Here is a 16,764-nt window from a genome sequence, read left to right as displayed (position 1 = left end):
ATAATAATCGGAGACCCGGGGGAATAAAAACATAAAAAACTACTGTTTCTTACCTGTCCCCGGCTCCTATGCTGTCTTCTCCACTGCCGTCCTTGTTCTATGACGTCGGACGTCACATGACCCGGGAAGCAGGCCGGGTTCATGTGACGTCAGAGACATCAGACAAGAAGGAAGGAGGCCTGGCAGGATCGTGGAGAGGTAAGTAACTGTGTTTGTTACATTCCCTTACCTCTTCCGGTCCGCCGATCATTATACTCGGAGGTCTGCAAAGACCCCCGAGTATAATGATAGCAGCGGTAGCGGCTGTCACCGGGCCCCTAATGTCCCGGGCCCTGTGGCAGCTGCCTCCGCTGCTATGGCGGTAGTTACACCCCTGGTCCCTATGATGATAGGAATCTCTGCCTCCCAGTGACATTCTGCCCCATATCAATTAGAGTGCAGGACAGTATGTTACTGGGAGCGTTTTTCTTTGCAGATTTTCTGTCCTTATTTTGCCTGTATGGAAAACACCAGGTACAGTTGATATGTTGTGATTCTCAATAATGCAGGTGTTTTTGAAAACACATCTATTCCACTACAAACTTTCTTCTGCAAAGTGCAGATAGATTAGCCATAATCCAATTTACTGAGTTTTCACAACATGGGGCGTCAGCCTAAATTGGCTGTTTTTCACAATTTCGGATGGCAGGCCCAATTTTCAACAATAACAGACATAGTTGCAGGTTCATATCCACAGCTCAAAGCACTTTGCTTTCTTGCAGTTTTCTTCTACTTCTTGTCATAAATCCAGCCATGATTTCTTCATAGTAGCCAAACTTGTCTTCTCATGCATAAACTGTCCCTACCTGCTCTTGTGTCCTTCTACTAGAAGATAACCCAGACACAATAAGAAGACCATACAAAAGAAACTTGCTGCATTCATGTTTGTATCTAATGGCAACCCATAAAGACAAAAGACAGTCACTGAAATGATGGTTAGAGAAAAACTTTAGTCTGCAAATTGTTTCGTTATTTATATTTGCAAAAAAGTTTAACTTTTAATTGTCTACAAGTTTAAATATGGTTATGTTCATGGGAAAACCCTTTAACAGCTATCAAAATCCTAGTCGGAGACACTTCGATAGACTAAGGCCCAACACAACAATTTGCTGCAAAAAACAGAAAAGTATTGCTTTTTTTCTGAAAATTCAGCAGAATTTTCCTCTGAGGACTTTATGCCTCTATTATACCTATACAGAAAATGCCAGAATTTCCATAGGTATAATTGACATGCTGCCATTTTTGAAATTTCAATATTCCCGCTGCAGATTTTTTTCTGTAACTTGTAGATGGGATTAGCCAGAATCCTACATTGCAGATTTTGCTGCGTTTTTTTAAAGTTAGGAGTGGATTGAGCAGAAGGGAGAAGTATAACAACTTTCTATATACACTGTCTAGATACAAAGGTAGGAGGGGAATTTGTGTACACTTAAAATGTAACATTTATTATTAATTTAAAAGATAGAGGTGTATAAATAAAGGAAACATTCAATTGAAATGCAGTGTGTGCGTCATTTACATTAGTACTAGCACTGTACACACATAATCTGCACCTGATTTCAGCAAATACATTGTTGTAGTATTTAAGTGCACCATAGACCACCTCAGACTGCTAACCTATTCAGACCCAGTACTGGATATTCTAACTGAAGTCAGCTAGTCTGGATAAATCACTTGTGCTACAGACTACAACTATGAATGAAAATAGCTAGAGATGAGCAAATACCGTTCGATCGAGTAGGTATTCAATCGAATATCAGGCTATTCGACATATTCGATATCGAAAGAATACCACGCGGTAAACGCAGTAAAAATTTGTATCAACCCCCCCACCTTCCCTGGCGCTCTTTTTGCACCAATAACTGTGCAGGGGAGATGGGACAGGAAAAAGGAAAACGTAGGCATTGAAAAAAAAAAGAAGGAAAAAGTCATTGGCTGGCGAAACCAGGCGACCTCATATCTATAAGAATAGTGGCAGCCATATTCATGTCTTTTGCGGCTGGGATAGATAGGGAGAGACATCGTGCTGAGGGTCAGAGAGAAATTTTAGCTTCTGCTAGGCAGGAAAGAGTCTAAAAACAGCAACACTGCTTGATGAGTCTACAAACACCATCAGCTTTTTAGGGCTGAAATTCCGTAGCACTGGTATACAGTATATACCTGGGATGAAGCAACAGAATGAGGCTGAGACTGTAAACACTACTGCGGCAAGTCACAATTGAAAAAACGGGTGAAAGAATGACTATTGGGGCTGGTAGGGCTGAATTGGCACAAAGGCGCACAAAAAAGAACACTGCTTATGGGCTGAAGTCACAGAATGGGGCATAAATTTGAAATGCGGGTGCACAAATCTAAGTAGAACTTAAATGAAGGCATAAACAGGTTATATTATGAAGTTACAAGTAGAAGAGTGGCTCAGCAAGTGACAATTGGGGTTCATTGTGTACACTCTATGCCACCAAAAAGACTAACTGGGGGGCCTACTTACACCTACTCACCAAACTCACCCAAACCTCAGCTGGGGGAAGCCTCCACTCACCCCAAGGGCCTAAAACCCTGCATGTACAAGGCAAAACAATGACCCCAAGGGCCTGACACTATGCTGGTGTTAGGCTCCAGTCACAGAATGGGGCATAAACTTGAAATGCAGGTGCACAAATCTAAGTAGAACTGAAAAGAAAGCATAGGCACACAGGTTCTATCATGAAGTTACAAGTAGAAAAGTGGCTCAGCAAGTGAGGTGCCGCAGGTGCTATCAGGCCTGAGTCTCCACAAGCAGAAACACCAACATCTCCAGGACCAGCAGTTTTGAGATGTGGCCTTTTAAGGCTTGGCATGTGGGTGGGTTGCGCTGTACTTCTGCCTGCGATCAAACACCTGGGAGATGGAGATTTGCTGGGAAGAGGCACATGATGGTGCAGAGGCAGGAAAAGTGGAGGATGAGGGTGAAGTCCCCAAAGTGTCAGAGGCAGATGTGGAGGTTTCCTGGCTGGTGGTCTGGACTGCAGAGCCAACACTGGAAACAGCTGAAGAGTCAGTGTCGGCAACACTGACCGATGATTGTCCTGCATTTGCTCTCTGACACTGAGCCCAGTGCTTGCCTTACAAATGACGGCGCATGCCAGCGGTGGTAAGGTTGCTTTTCTCAGAGACCCTATTCAGTTTTGAGTTGCACAGTGTGCAAATTGCCTAATTGGCTAGTACAGGGAACATCTTCGACCTTGCTTCCTCTGGCCTGGCTTCTGTGAAGCAGCTGTCCTGTGCCTCTGGACAGGCGTCTGCCTCTAGCCACCTTTTTTAGTGCTGCGCTTGCCAGGGGTGAACCTGGCCTATTCGCCACCCGAGGCGGTCGGCAGAAAGCGCCCGATGGCGCAGCGAAGGGGGCGTGACAGTGTGAAGGGGGCGTGGCTTAGTGGCGTTCGCAGGCATAGAGCAGGCAGGGAGAGGACCTGCTCTCTGCCTGAGCGTGAGGGGAGGCCACTGGAGCAGCGTTGCTCCAGCGGCCTCCCCAATCCCCAGCTTGTCCTGGACTGGCTTAGGTAAGCAAAAATGCCGCCCTCCCTGGGGCCCTGGCATAGCGCCGCCTGAAGCGATCGCTTCAGGTCGCCTCATGGGAGGTGCGGCGCTGGCGCTTGCCTCCACATCTACACTGCTTTCCACGCTACACATCACCCCTGTCCAGGTTGGGTCGGTGGCCTCATCGTCCACCACCTCCTCTTCCAATTGCTCACTCTTCTCTTCCTGCAAACCGCACTTAACCACAGCCTGCCTTGATAGCAATTGTGTCTCTTCATAATCACTGAGGCCGAGAAACGCTGGTTGCAGGTCCACAACCACAAAATCACCAGGAGATGGCGGATGCTCCAATGTTTGGGCATCAGGACAGAGCAATTCGTATGTTAGCTCCTTGGATTCGTGAAGTGCTTGAACAGAGTTGAAGAGTGGAAAAGGACCTAAAAATAGCTCCTGGGAGGGGGCAAGGGTGGGATGACTCTGCTGGGAAGATTGGGCATGTTGGGAGGAAGGAGAGGCAGACTCTTGGGTATAAACACGACTGGAGGTAGTGGCTGACTGGCTGGTGGAAAAGCCGCTGGAAGCATTATCGCTAGCCATTGTAACACCTGTTCCTGGTGCTTGGGCCTGGTCTGCGTTGTACCCTGCACCCTGCTTAACGCAGCTGTCAAGTCAGGAATTGTGATGAGCGCATGCTAATGTTTCTTTAGCTTTAAATTTGTGTTTCTGTCCATACTATTGTGGAGGGAAGAAGGTTTCCAAGTATTTTTCAACTTTCATAGAGGTTCTATTGAGATTGGAAAGTGTCTAGTTAATAGGCTGTGATAGTGGGGTAATCCTGTGACTTGGGCTTGTTAGATGCCCCCAGACATGCTTCCCCTGCTGCCCCAGTTGGATTCCAGAGGAGTTGGCATCATTTCCTGGGGTGTCATTGTGGGCTTGGTGACTCTCCTTAGTCGAATTGTGGTTTCCCCTGAAACGAGTATTTTTTCCCCATAAACTATAATGGGATTCGATATTCGGTCGAATAGTCGAATATTGTGGGGCTACTCGAAATGAATATCGAATATCGAATATTTCACTACTCGCTCACACAACTGAGACTGAGGTACGCTAACTATAGAGATTCATCTAGCTCAGTTTGATCTAGCTCGATTTGAATTGTATACTACAGCTCGTTACACACAGCAGTCAATGGGACTGAGGTATGTTAACCAGAGAGATTCATCTAGCTCAGTTTGTTCTATCTCAGTTTGAATTTTATACTGCAGCTAATAACACACAGCAGTCATTGTTCATTCAGAATGTTCGTCTGAGACTCGGGCTAGCTAACTCGGGGAATTTTTCTGACTTATATCGGTGCGATTCTGCAGCTAATACACAGAAGTTAATACACACACACTTTAGAGCAGACGGCATGTCACCATCAACACACATACTGCCTGATGCGTTTCTGCTAAATAATAGCTCATCAGAGACAAATCTAAAGTTAGAACATAGTAAACGTGCGCAGTCACAGGCCTGGTCAATTTCGAACGCCCGGTCAGCTTTAGTGTTCAGCTGTAGAGATGAGCCAACACTGTTCGGATCAGCCGATCCGAACAGCACGCTCCCATAGAAATGAATGGAAGCACCTGTGACGCTGACTTTGCCGGCAGCCGGCCGGCGTCACAGGTGCTTCCATTCATTTCTATGGGAGCGTGCTATTCGGATCGGCTGATCCGAACAGTGTTCGCTCATCTCTATTCAGCTGCTATATACACTGTCTACCAATAAGTATTTGGATACCGGTGGTAGAATAGAAAAACAAATTTTATTCCTATCCAATGGTTGGTAGAACCCAGCAGATGTGCTTCCTTACGGATAGTACTGATTGACACAATACTCCCGGATGCCTGCGTTTAGCTGCATTTGGTACGTGGGGCCGTAGCCTTTATTTATTTTTTTCCCGTTGTAAGAAATCATGTAAAGGAAACATATTGCACCTTAACTGAGATATGTGACCCTAGTCCAAATATAGTGAAGTCTGATGTTATTCTGAATCACATAAAAGAAATCAATACACAAAATATGCTACCTGGTCACTTATCGGAGCGCAGGCACTTCTGCAGATGAGGAGAGATAACCACATTGACAATTCAGTCAGTATGACCAATGATAAGCACTTGTACTGATAACCAGAACATCAATAGCCACCTTTATGTATGCTTTATGCATGCTAGTGTGTACATGACAGACGCTACAAACTGCTTTAAAACTGTTAGTAAAGGTGATCATATACCTTACAGTCATACAACAATTCCTCCTCAACCTATATACCCAACACAACCATGGCTACAGTGAGTATGCATGAGATTTTAATAGAGGGAGAGAAACTGTCCTCTGTCAGACACCTTGGAGGAGCATTGGGATACACATCAGATCCTCCTGTCTCACCGAAATCGGAAAATTTGGCTTAGTTAATCTCAGTTGTAGTCTGTATATAACCACCTTAATTCTTATCTTTAAAAAACAAAGCCCTGCGTACATAGATCATACAGTAGCAAGTAGTATGTAGTTCTGACCAGTATTACATTAAATATGAGATCATGGAGGAGAACATAATAAAATACAATAAAATGAGTTCTTTCGTAAGAAAGTTAAACTGACTGTTGTACATTCTGCACATTTGCACTTGCCACTTTACCAGTCATAGACAATGCTGCCTAAATACTTTCTGAGAAATCAATAAATTCTCATTTTTCAAAACAGTTTGAGCGTCTGTAGATATAATTTTCGCTTACTGGATTTGACAGCTTAAAAATAAGTAATCTTTACCTTCTCAGTGTCTGTGTTCCTTCATGCTCAGGGTAAAATATGCCAGCAAAGTAGTCTTAAACTACACTTTGAATCTTAAAGGGATCCTATCATTAAAATGTAATTTTTTGTCACTAACACGTAGGAATAGCCTTAAGAAGGGCTATTCTTCTCCTACCTTTAGATGTCTTCTCCGTGCCGCTGTTCGGTAGAAATCCCGGTTTTCTTCGCTATGCAAATGAGTTCTTTGGCAGCACTGAGGGTGGACCCCAGCGCTCAAACAGCACTGGAGGCGTCCCCAATGCTGCGAGAAAATTCTCCAGCGACACCTCTATCTTCTTCTGGAATGGCCTCTTCATGTGTCTGGTGATGCGGATGAAGCTTCTACGCATGTGCAAATCCATCCTGCCGTCGGGCCTTGGGCAGAGCCGACTGCACATGCCCGCCTGGTGTAAGCCGCCATTTTCTTGTGGCCGCTTACACAGTAAGTGGGGTAATCAGCCACAAGAAAATGGCAGCTTACACCAGGCAGGCATACGCAGTCGGCTATGCCCGAGGCCCGACGGCAGGGCCGACTTGCGTATGCGTAGAAGTAAGTGGGGTAAACGGCCACAAGAAAATGGTGGCTTACACCAGGCGGGCATGCGCAGTCAGCTCTGCCCGAGGCCCGACGGCAGGGCCGACTTGCTCATGCGTAGAAGTTTCACCCCCATCACCGGAAGAAGACGCGTGAAGAGGCTGTTCCAGTAGAAGATGGAGGCGTCGCTGGAGAGTTCTCATACAGAGGATTTTGGACTCTACATATCTTGCCCATCTCCTGTTATATACCTGTTTTGAGCTCAGTATATACTTCTAACATACAGAGGTATTTGGGCGCTATATACCTTGCCCATCTCCAGTTATATACGTATACATCTGTGGTTGTCATTGCAACGTGAATTAAAAGGGTGCATGCTAATGTTTCTTTAGCTTAGGATTTGTCTTTCTGTCCATACTAATGTAGAGGAAAGAAGGTTTCCAAGTATTTTTCCACTTTCCATAGAGGTTATATTGAATTTGAAGTGTGTAGTTGATAGGCTGTGATAGTGGGGTAATACTTGATTTGGGTGTGTTAGATGCCCCCAGACATGCTTCCCCTGCTGTCCCAGTTGCATTCCAGAGGTGTTGGCATCATTTCCTGATGTGTCATTGCAGACTTGGTGACTCCAATTAGTCGAATTTTGGTTTCCCTGAAACGAGCATTTTTTTTTTCCATAGACTATAATGGGATTCGATACTCAATTAAATAGTTGAATATTGAGAATCGAATATGGAATTTTTCACTACTCACTCATCTCTAGTCACAATGTATTACGGATGGTCACTAATAAATAATAGCAACAACAAAAAGATATTATAAAACAGCACAGATTAAACCATAAGAATAACCCAGTCCTTTAGGTGTGTTAGCTGTCATCGGGGGGAAAAATCATAGGATCATAAAATATAGGTAAGATACCATAAGTCTATTTGTCCATGGGGGGATGCTGATGGCGACCATCTATCCATTTATTTCGAGCATCCCTGTAAAGTTTTATTCAAGTCAGATAATGTATAAGTTACCATCCAAGATATTTTCCTTGTATATATTTGGATTGTGCGTAAGTAACATATCTTCATTCCATGTAAATACTGAAGTGAGACATTTGCTGGCCCAGTTTCTCTAAGGTGACCTGTGTGTGTATCAGCAGCCATTGGACTAGATACGTCTATATAAACATTCACTGTAGTGAAATAACAATTTGTATGAAATGAAATCTTTGCTTTCTCTTCCCTACTGAATCCGCCTGGAGAAGATTGCTTTGTAGATAAAATATTAGGAGGCTGTTCAGAATGATTGTATAGCCTGTGAGAAGCCCCGAGGATCAGTCCCATATGGAAAGTCTGAAAAGAAGCTCAAAGGTTTCATTTCAGAGGAAAAAAAAGAAATCATTCCTCTTAACTATACAAATGGATTATATGGAGTAAAATAAGAAGTCACCTAGAACGTGACACTAGAAATTTCAGGTTCATAAATATTCACAATAGCATTCTCTGTAGTAATAAGATGGCTGAAACATCAAGCAATAACTATATAATATGCCTTTTGCCAGAACTGTAGGTAAAGACTAAAGACATAATGATATTTCTTGCTGTATAAGGGAAAAATACTGTACAAGAAAGCCCCAGTAGTCGAGGTGTGAGCTATACAATATTATATAATATTACCAACCTTTAAGCCGAAGTGGTTCAGTATATCCAACACATACACTGGTTGTCACTAGCTGGGAAATGCTACAGTATGGGGCAAAGGAAGAACAACCTGGCAAACTGATTGTGGTTCAGAAACATCCGGAAACTGTACACGGTGGTAGAATGTAAAAGCACCTATAAAAGAAGAACAGAAAAAGTAATGGTAGCTTATCAAGTGATCTATTGTAATATATCACACACAACACATATAAAATACTGTCGTGGGTTACTTAAAGGAGTACTTCAGTGATGGCAAGTTTTTTTCTATCTCCTGGGAGAATAGCTGCTAGAGTGGTGTGGGTCAACATGCTGGGACTACCATCAATCATATGAATGGGGGTTCCCGGGTTCCCTAATTGATTCTGACATTCATTTCAGCTCATTGGCTACAGACACTGGGGGAAATTTATAAAGACTGGTGTATTGCACACCAGTTTTCACATTCCTGACAGCGGCCAAACAGCTTTGCGACCATGATTAAGTCTATGCCAGCTTGTAGCTGATCATTGGAGTGAGTAGACTGACACTAAAGATAATAAAATGTATCGCAGCTTCCAAGACACTTTCACGAAAACCTGAGATCTGCAACTTTTTAAGGCCAAGAATCTAGCATAAACTTGTTAATAAATCTGTCTCATTGACATATAAATCTGGTAAATATGGGAAGACATATAGGATATAGTTAGTATGCAATAAGTATTAGGACATGAAATTCAAGATTGTTGGAAGGACATGAATGAGATAAAAACAGAACACACAAGAAAATTACATTCTTGTTTACAAAGTAGATAGGTAAATACAAATATTTATCCAAATATGTGAACGCAGATATAGACAAACATGGGAAGAAGACTGGATCCCGCCAGCAAACATGGGAAGAATACTAAGACTGCACAGGTGGGGGGATGGGAAGTAGAAGAAAAATAACATGAAATCATAGGCACAAAGATGTGTAATGCACAACACCAGTTCAGATGAAATATTAGGGCAATAAACTAAAACTGACACCATTAGAAATTGAAGAGACTGAGCAGCGGCAGTAAAATGAATAAGACATAGTGTAATTTACTGGATTACCTGATCATGTATATTATAGAAAGAGATAGAAATTAGCTTGTAAATTACCGCAGAAAGATCTTTTGTTGTTTTTATTCCTTACATAGATTTATAATAGTTGATCCCTCTTCAGGAGTAATGCCGCATAATCTAATGTACAATGAATGAGCTAAAAGTAACAATCACTAATTGTTACATCCAGAGTAATATCCTTATTAACAGTCAATAGATGAAATAGTATGGATGAAAGGACAAAATGTAGGAATTATCTGATAATTTGCAATATACGTGTGTAGTCTTGGCCAACTAATGTTATAAACCATTCACAGGAAGAACATACTGTATTTATAGACCAGAGGAGTAAGCTTGAGAAGTCTCACTTGCTTTCACAGAGAAAAACAAGGTGGGACGTCTGTCTCCCAGATCCAGGAGAGAGTAGAAAGACTTACCTGTACACGATAGCAGGACGGGATCTTCGTCCATCTGAAGGATGTCAATTAGAAGTTATGTGCTCCAATAAATAAAGGATACCTACAGATTTTCCTTCTGGCAGAACATCTAATGAAGGTTCTGAACAAGTAAGTGCAACAATATAATATACATAAGACCTATATACATAACAACACACAAGAATTCTTCATGTCCCAAACTGTAAAGGTATGTTCACACGGCGGAAAATGGATTCTGCGTGGCTAGCTGTGACGGAATGTCCATGCAGTGCACCGGCATTACGTCGCGGCATTCTGCTCTGGATTAGGCCCGAATGAATGGCAGTCACAGCCGGACACTGTCTGTCGGGTTTCCGTCTTCTGTCTGCAGAAGACGGAAACCCGAGAGACGGAGATCGGGCGCAGATGTGAATGAGCCCCTAATTGACAAAAATAAACTACTAACACTTCTATTTTACTATCATTCTTACTTTGCACGTCTGCCCACACAGAAAACCCTTTTAAAATATATGTAATCTATATATATATAAAACTCATTCTGTAGTAGTCTGCTCTATACAAATCCACCGTTCTTGACCAATTTGGGTGAAATTTGGCACGCCCTCTCTCCACCCACAGGAGCAGAATACTGCGCACGTTACATCTCGCTGGCGTCCCCCCATCATGAGATTTGGGCCTCTGAAGTTAGGCCCTATACATATAATGGGGAAATGTTAAAGTGAAAGCGCTGAAGGGAAAACAACAGTTGTGACTGACAGGAACGGATTAAAGCGATGGCGCCAAAGAGTCACTGCTAAAGGGGCCGCACCTCAACACACAAACATCTCACAAACACCATATAAACATCACACAGACAAAAACACATACACCAACCCACAAGTACAACACCACTGTCAGGATACGGAGTCGCCGCGGTCTCCTTGCTGCGCGGCGTCTCCCTGGGAGACGTGCTAGGAGTTCTATTGGGTGTGCTTAGGTCATTAAGGATTAATCTTTTCCTTGCCTTCAGTTTCCATGTCATTAGCCATCAGGTGTGTTCTCTGCTGCTATTTAAACCCCACCCAGGCATGGATCCTTGCCAGCCATTCACTTGGGTTTCCTGGTCCCCCTGCTCAGTCTGATTCCCTGTCTGTTTGTATTCGGTCTGTTCCTTGGTTATATACCCGGCTTGTATTTTTGACTATCCCTTGTCTTTTGATTCGGTACCTTTATTATATCTCCTGGCTCGACCTCTTGCTCGTCTGACCTCGCCTTCTCTTCTGTGTCTTGCTGGGACTTGTGGTCCTCCCTGGTTCCATGCTGTTTAGTCTTTTGTTTTGCATTGCAGTTACACTGTGCTTTCTGTTTAGGTGTGACCCCCGTGACTCCAGTCCCTAGGACTTTCAGGGCTTCCTCTCCCCTTATCCTAGCCGCCGGATAGAAGTGTCAGGAGCCTTGGTAGGCGCACTTCAATTAGGAAGTGCATGGGTCTGCCTCATCTCAATTATTACAGCATAGTTATAGCTGCAGGGCCTGCAACCCCTTTTGTCATTAGTTGCACAGTGTTGCTTTCCCAGCTGTGTCACTTTGCACTGCCTGCCCCTGACTCCAATCCTTACAACCACACAAATGCCACAACACAGCAGACAAACACAAGTCCACCCTAGATACAAACAACACAAACACCACCTGATAAATACCACATGCACACCACCTACACGCACGCACACATGCACGCAAACACACTTGGATGGGTGCATACTATACACACGGATGAAAAGAGCACATACAACTGCTGCACGCATAGACACTTGCACTGCACATGCACAAACACATGGATCACACGCGCACATACATGCATACATATACGTGAACCACACACGTGCATGCACACACGCATACATACCCTTAGATCACACGCATGCACAGACACACACACGGACCACACATGTGCACACACACATACACATGCACGCACTGACAAAACAGGTCTGGTCTCCTTAGTGGCTGCTTACACACTAAAGCATACCTCCCAACTTTTGAAGAACTGAAAGAGGGACAAAATGTGAGGCGCACTAAGCGCGCCGTGGAAAATTTAACCCCACCCAGTTTGTGTTGACTCCGCCCACTCGTTAATTTTTCATGTGCCCGCACACAGTATAATCCTCCTACAGTCACCCGTAAATTATATGTCCCCCCTCTATCTCTCCCCCAGTTTCATATACACCCTTCATCTGCCCCCAGTTTCATGTCCCCCTTCCATCTCTGCCCCCAGATTCATGTCCCCTCCATCTCTGCCCCCAGATTCATGTCCTCTCCATCTCTGCCCCCAGTGTCATGCCGTCCTCTCCATCTCTGCCCCCAGTGTCATGCCGTCCTCTCCATCTCTGTCCCCAGTGTCATGCCGTCCTCTCCATCTCTGTCCCCAGTGTCATGCCGTCCTCTCCATCTCTGTCCCCAGTGTCATGCCGTCCTCTCCATCTCTGCCCCCAGTGTCATGCCGTCCTCTCCTTCATCTGCCCCCAGTTTCACGTTCCACCTCCACATTAAACTTACCTTTTCCTCCGCTCCCTCGCCGCTCTCTGCGCGCCTCTCTCGCTGACACATATGCGGCTGAAGCGAGGAGATGACCTGTGTCAGCTCCTCGTTTCGCCGCTGCCGCCGGTCTCGCTGACACATATGCGGCTGAAGCACAGGTCAGGTCAGGTCAGCTCTTCGCTTCAGCCGCATATGTGTCAGGGAGAGAGGCGCGCAGTGGCGAAGCTTCAGCCGCATATGTGTTCAACTCAGATCTGCGTCCTCTGGACGCAGATCTGAGTGGAAATCGGGACATACCTCCCTCCAACCGGGACCGCGGGACATGTCATCCAAATCGTGACTGTCCCGTGGAAATCGGGACGGTTGGGAGGTATGCTAAAGTATTTTTCATGGGCCTCTAGGCCATGGATTTGGTGGTTGCATAGACTTCTTTGTGCACTAAGCTGTGAATTTTACAGCTCTATAGAAGTCTATGGAGCTGTAGAATCCACAGCCCAGAGACCCGTGAAAAATACTGTAGTGTGCAAGCAGCCTTACTGAGTAGCAATATTGGTCAGGCGAAAACTGCCTGATAGTAAGATTGTCATTATTGCTTACTATACATGGAGCTTTCATCACTGAAGCTGCTGAGGTAAAGTGAAAGCTGAGCTCTGATTGGTTGCTATGGGCAACTACACAAGTCTGCCTGTGAGGCGGTTTTCATTACTTAGATGTGAACTCCTTCAGGTCATAGTATGGGTCACACGGAGAAAAATGGTGAGGAATTTGGTGTGGAATTTCAGCGCTGAACTAGAACTGCTAGAACTGAGTTTTTTTGGTGAGGATTTTGGCGAGGAAAAAAATCCGCTTCAGAAATTAAGAAATGGTTTTTTAAATGGTTTTTGGTGCATTTTTTGAGTCTTTTTTTTGTTTTTTTCCTTCAGCACAATGCATGGACCCTGCCGCTGCCGTTTTTTTCCGTGCGTTTTTTTTTGCCAATTCTGCACCCAAATCAATGGGAGGCTTTTTTTTCAACTCTGAAAATTCTGTACCAAATAGAGCGTCATTTTCCTCCGTGTGGACCCTAAGGGTGAGTTCACACAGAGTAAAGTGCCGCATGATGTGGCACGTATATGCCGCATGAGATTTTGCGGGCCGTATACGCGCCCATTGATTTCAATGGGAGCCGGGATCATATACGCGGCGCTATTTTGCAGCCGTTAATTAAAGAAAAAGTTATTGTTCACATCAATGTCACGACAAATTAGTAAAATGACAACATAAAAACTTAAGTGCAAAATAAGATTTATTGTAGCGTTCTGAAAATGTCAATTACAGTGTCACACTAAAAATTTTACTTTAGAATAACCAACAATTTAACATATTTTACACGAGCGAAGCCGCGGGTATTCTACTAGTATCTTTATACAGCACATTTACAGCGTCTACCTGCTTTTCCCTTTGTCTGTTTGCCCAGTAGGTACATGAGATGATCCTGGCATGTATCCCAGGACACAATTATGGCAATAGATACAGCTACAGCACAAAATAACAATGAGGAACAGATCATGAGGTTCTGCATTTCATTACCATGTCGTAGATTTATGTGGTGACTTCATCTAGTGGACTTGAGTGGTATTTACACACTAATCTCATGTACTGTATACTCTAGATCTGATGAATGGCAGAAATATTCTGGTCTATTGGATGATTGGATTGTACATTCAGCCTGTCAGTAGAGCTTTCATGTGCTCTTACAGAGAGGTATAGCTTAGGTAGGTATCATCTGGTGACTTAGGGCTCGTTCACACGTGAACAAAGGGGCTTCAAAATCCACCCCTTTACAATGGTGGTCTATGCAGACCGCCGGGCTTCTTTTTTCCATTAGCGGCGGGCTGCTGCTAGCGGAGAAAAGAAGCGATATGTCCTATCTTCAGGCGGAAGCCGCAACGCGCTGGACCGCGGCTTCCGCCTAGCGGCAGCACCCTCCTATGTCGGCTCATTCATTTGAGCCGACATAGGAGGGGAAAGCCGCGACCGCGATGGTCGTGGCAGGCTGGTTTTGATCAGAGAGAGATGCGGCTCGCCGCGTCTCTCTCTGTGTCAAAACCCGCGCGGGCGCCCCATGCCTGAACTAGCCCTTAAAGATTTCATCTTCAATGTAGTAAAATTAGTTAAAAGATATTATTATAAATTGTGAATTTAAACCAAAGCCCAGTGGGTGTGTGCACATTGCAGAGATTGTGTATATTTCAGCTGTGAATATATCCTTACACGCAGAACTACCTGTGTCAGACTGTGTAGGGACTTGACCCTTTACAAGGACAATGGTAACACCCAGTTGAAAATTTATCCATAAATTTAGAGGGATATTATGGATGGTGCAGAGGAACAGCACATCATATAACAAGTTATAAGGAAAGATGCTCCAGAGTTGTTACTTCATGGGAAATGCAAGTATATTCTAAAACAGACATGTCAGTCACTGTTGTACGTGACCGTTGAGCATGCTCGCTATAACCCACCTAGTTCCTCTCGGGCCCTTCGCTGTCAGGATTTCTGTATGTACAATTACTTATACGTTGTAATTGCTTCTGGACTCCCTTCCAGTGAGAAGTCACCATCTTGTTAACAAACTTTGCAATAGCCTAACAAAAAGTGCCTGTGTCTTTAAGCCTTTTCCAACATCCTCCATACTATTACGGTGGATGTCACGTATTTAAATATGGTGGTCGCTCAGGAGCTGAACGGCCACCATAGCCACCAGGTCTCCACTGAAATATAAATTGATTTCAGGCATTAACCCCACCAATGCCTCATTTAAGGATGACGGAGACACCATTTTCCCAGTGCCGCCAAGGGCGCTGCCATTTTAGTTTGGTTTGCCAGCCTGGGACTGAGATTTGCAGCCAGTAATCCGTTAATATGGCAGCCAGGTTAAGCCCAAGGCTTGTCATTAGCTTAGTTCTATTACATGCTGGGCTAGGCAGCCTGTAATGGAAGTCTAGGCATTTTTCAATACATTGGAATATATTAGCATTGCAGTGTATTGATCTAGTGATCAGACCCCCTTGGGATTCAAGAATAAAAGTCTAAAACAAGAAAAAGTTTAAAAAAAAATATAGGAAGGATAGAAACTGCAAGTTCAGAAGGTGATGGCTTTCAGAATTATGACAATGGAGGTATCCAGGACAAAAGTGACAGAAAAGAGTGCTAATATTTAAACGAGACATTTTTTGTTGACATGTGGTTGGTTATTGCAAATCTAGAACATGTTACATGCAAGGCCTAATGTCCATTAAAGGGATTCTATCATTAAAATGATATGTTTTGCCCCTAACACGTAGGGCTATTCTTCTCCTACCTTTAGATGTCTTCTCCACACCGCATTTTGGTAGAAATCCCGCTTTTCTTCGGTATGCCAATGAATGGCTGCGGGCATGTGCAGTCAGCTCTGTCCGAGGCCCGATGGCAGAGCCAACTGCTCATGCATAGAAGCATTGAATCCAGCGCCGGAAGAAGACACAAAGAGAGGCCGTTCCAGACGAAGATAAAGGCAGCGCTGGAGAGTTCTCTCGCAGCTTTGGGTCACCCCAGTGCTGTTTGAGCGCTGGGGACCGTCCCCAGTGCTGCAAGAGAACTCATTTGCACACCGAAGAAAACTGGGATTGCTACCGAACGGCGGCGTGGAGAAGACATCTAAAGGTAGGAGAAGAATAGCCTTTCTTAAGGCTATTCCTACGTGTTAGGGTAATTTGAATGATAGAATCACAGGTGCAGGCTGTGTTATCTTTGGGTCAGTCATAACTGGCATATTAGATGAATGGAATACAGAAATAAACGTTACCTATTAGCTACATTGCATCTATTGTATGGAGCAAATATACCGGACTAGAACATCACAGGCCTGCTCACAATTACAGTGGTCCATTTAACATTTCATAAAAGCTCAAATGACTAGACTTACAAAGCCTGAAAGTCAATATGTCTCAGTGAAGGGAATATCTGACAGGCGCATGAGATGTATTATACAAGTCAATACATCCATTGAGAAGATAGCATAGATTTTCACCTAGGTGCAAGAACTCCTGGACAATGTGATTAAGACAAGGCACCGCTTCAAACTCCGCAGGTGCAGGACACC

The sequence above is a fragment of the Leptodactylus fuscus genome, chromosome 5 (assembly GCF_031893055.1).
Source record: "Leptodactylus fuscus isolate aLepFus1 chromosome 5, aLepFus1.hap2, whole genome shotgun sequence".
Classification (NCBI taxonomy): Eukaryota; Metazoa; Chordata; class Amphibia; order Anura; family Leptodactylidae; genus Leptodactylus; species Leptodactylus fuscus.
Note: the sequence above shows the minus strand (reverse complement) of the source record.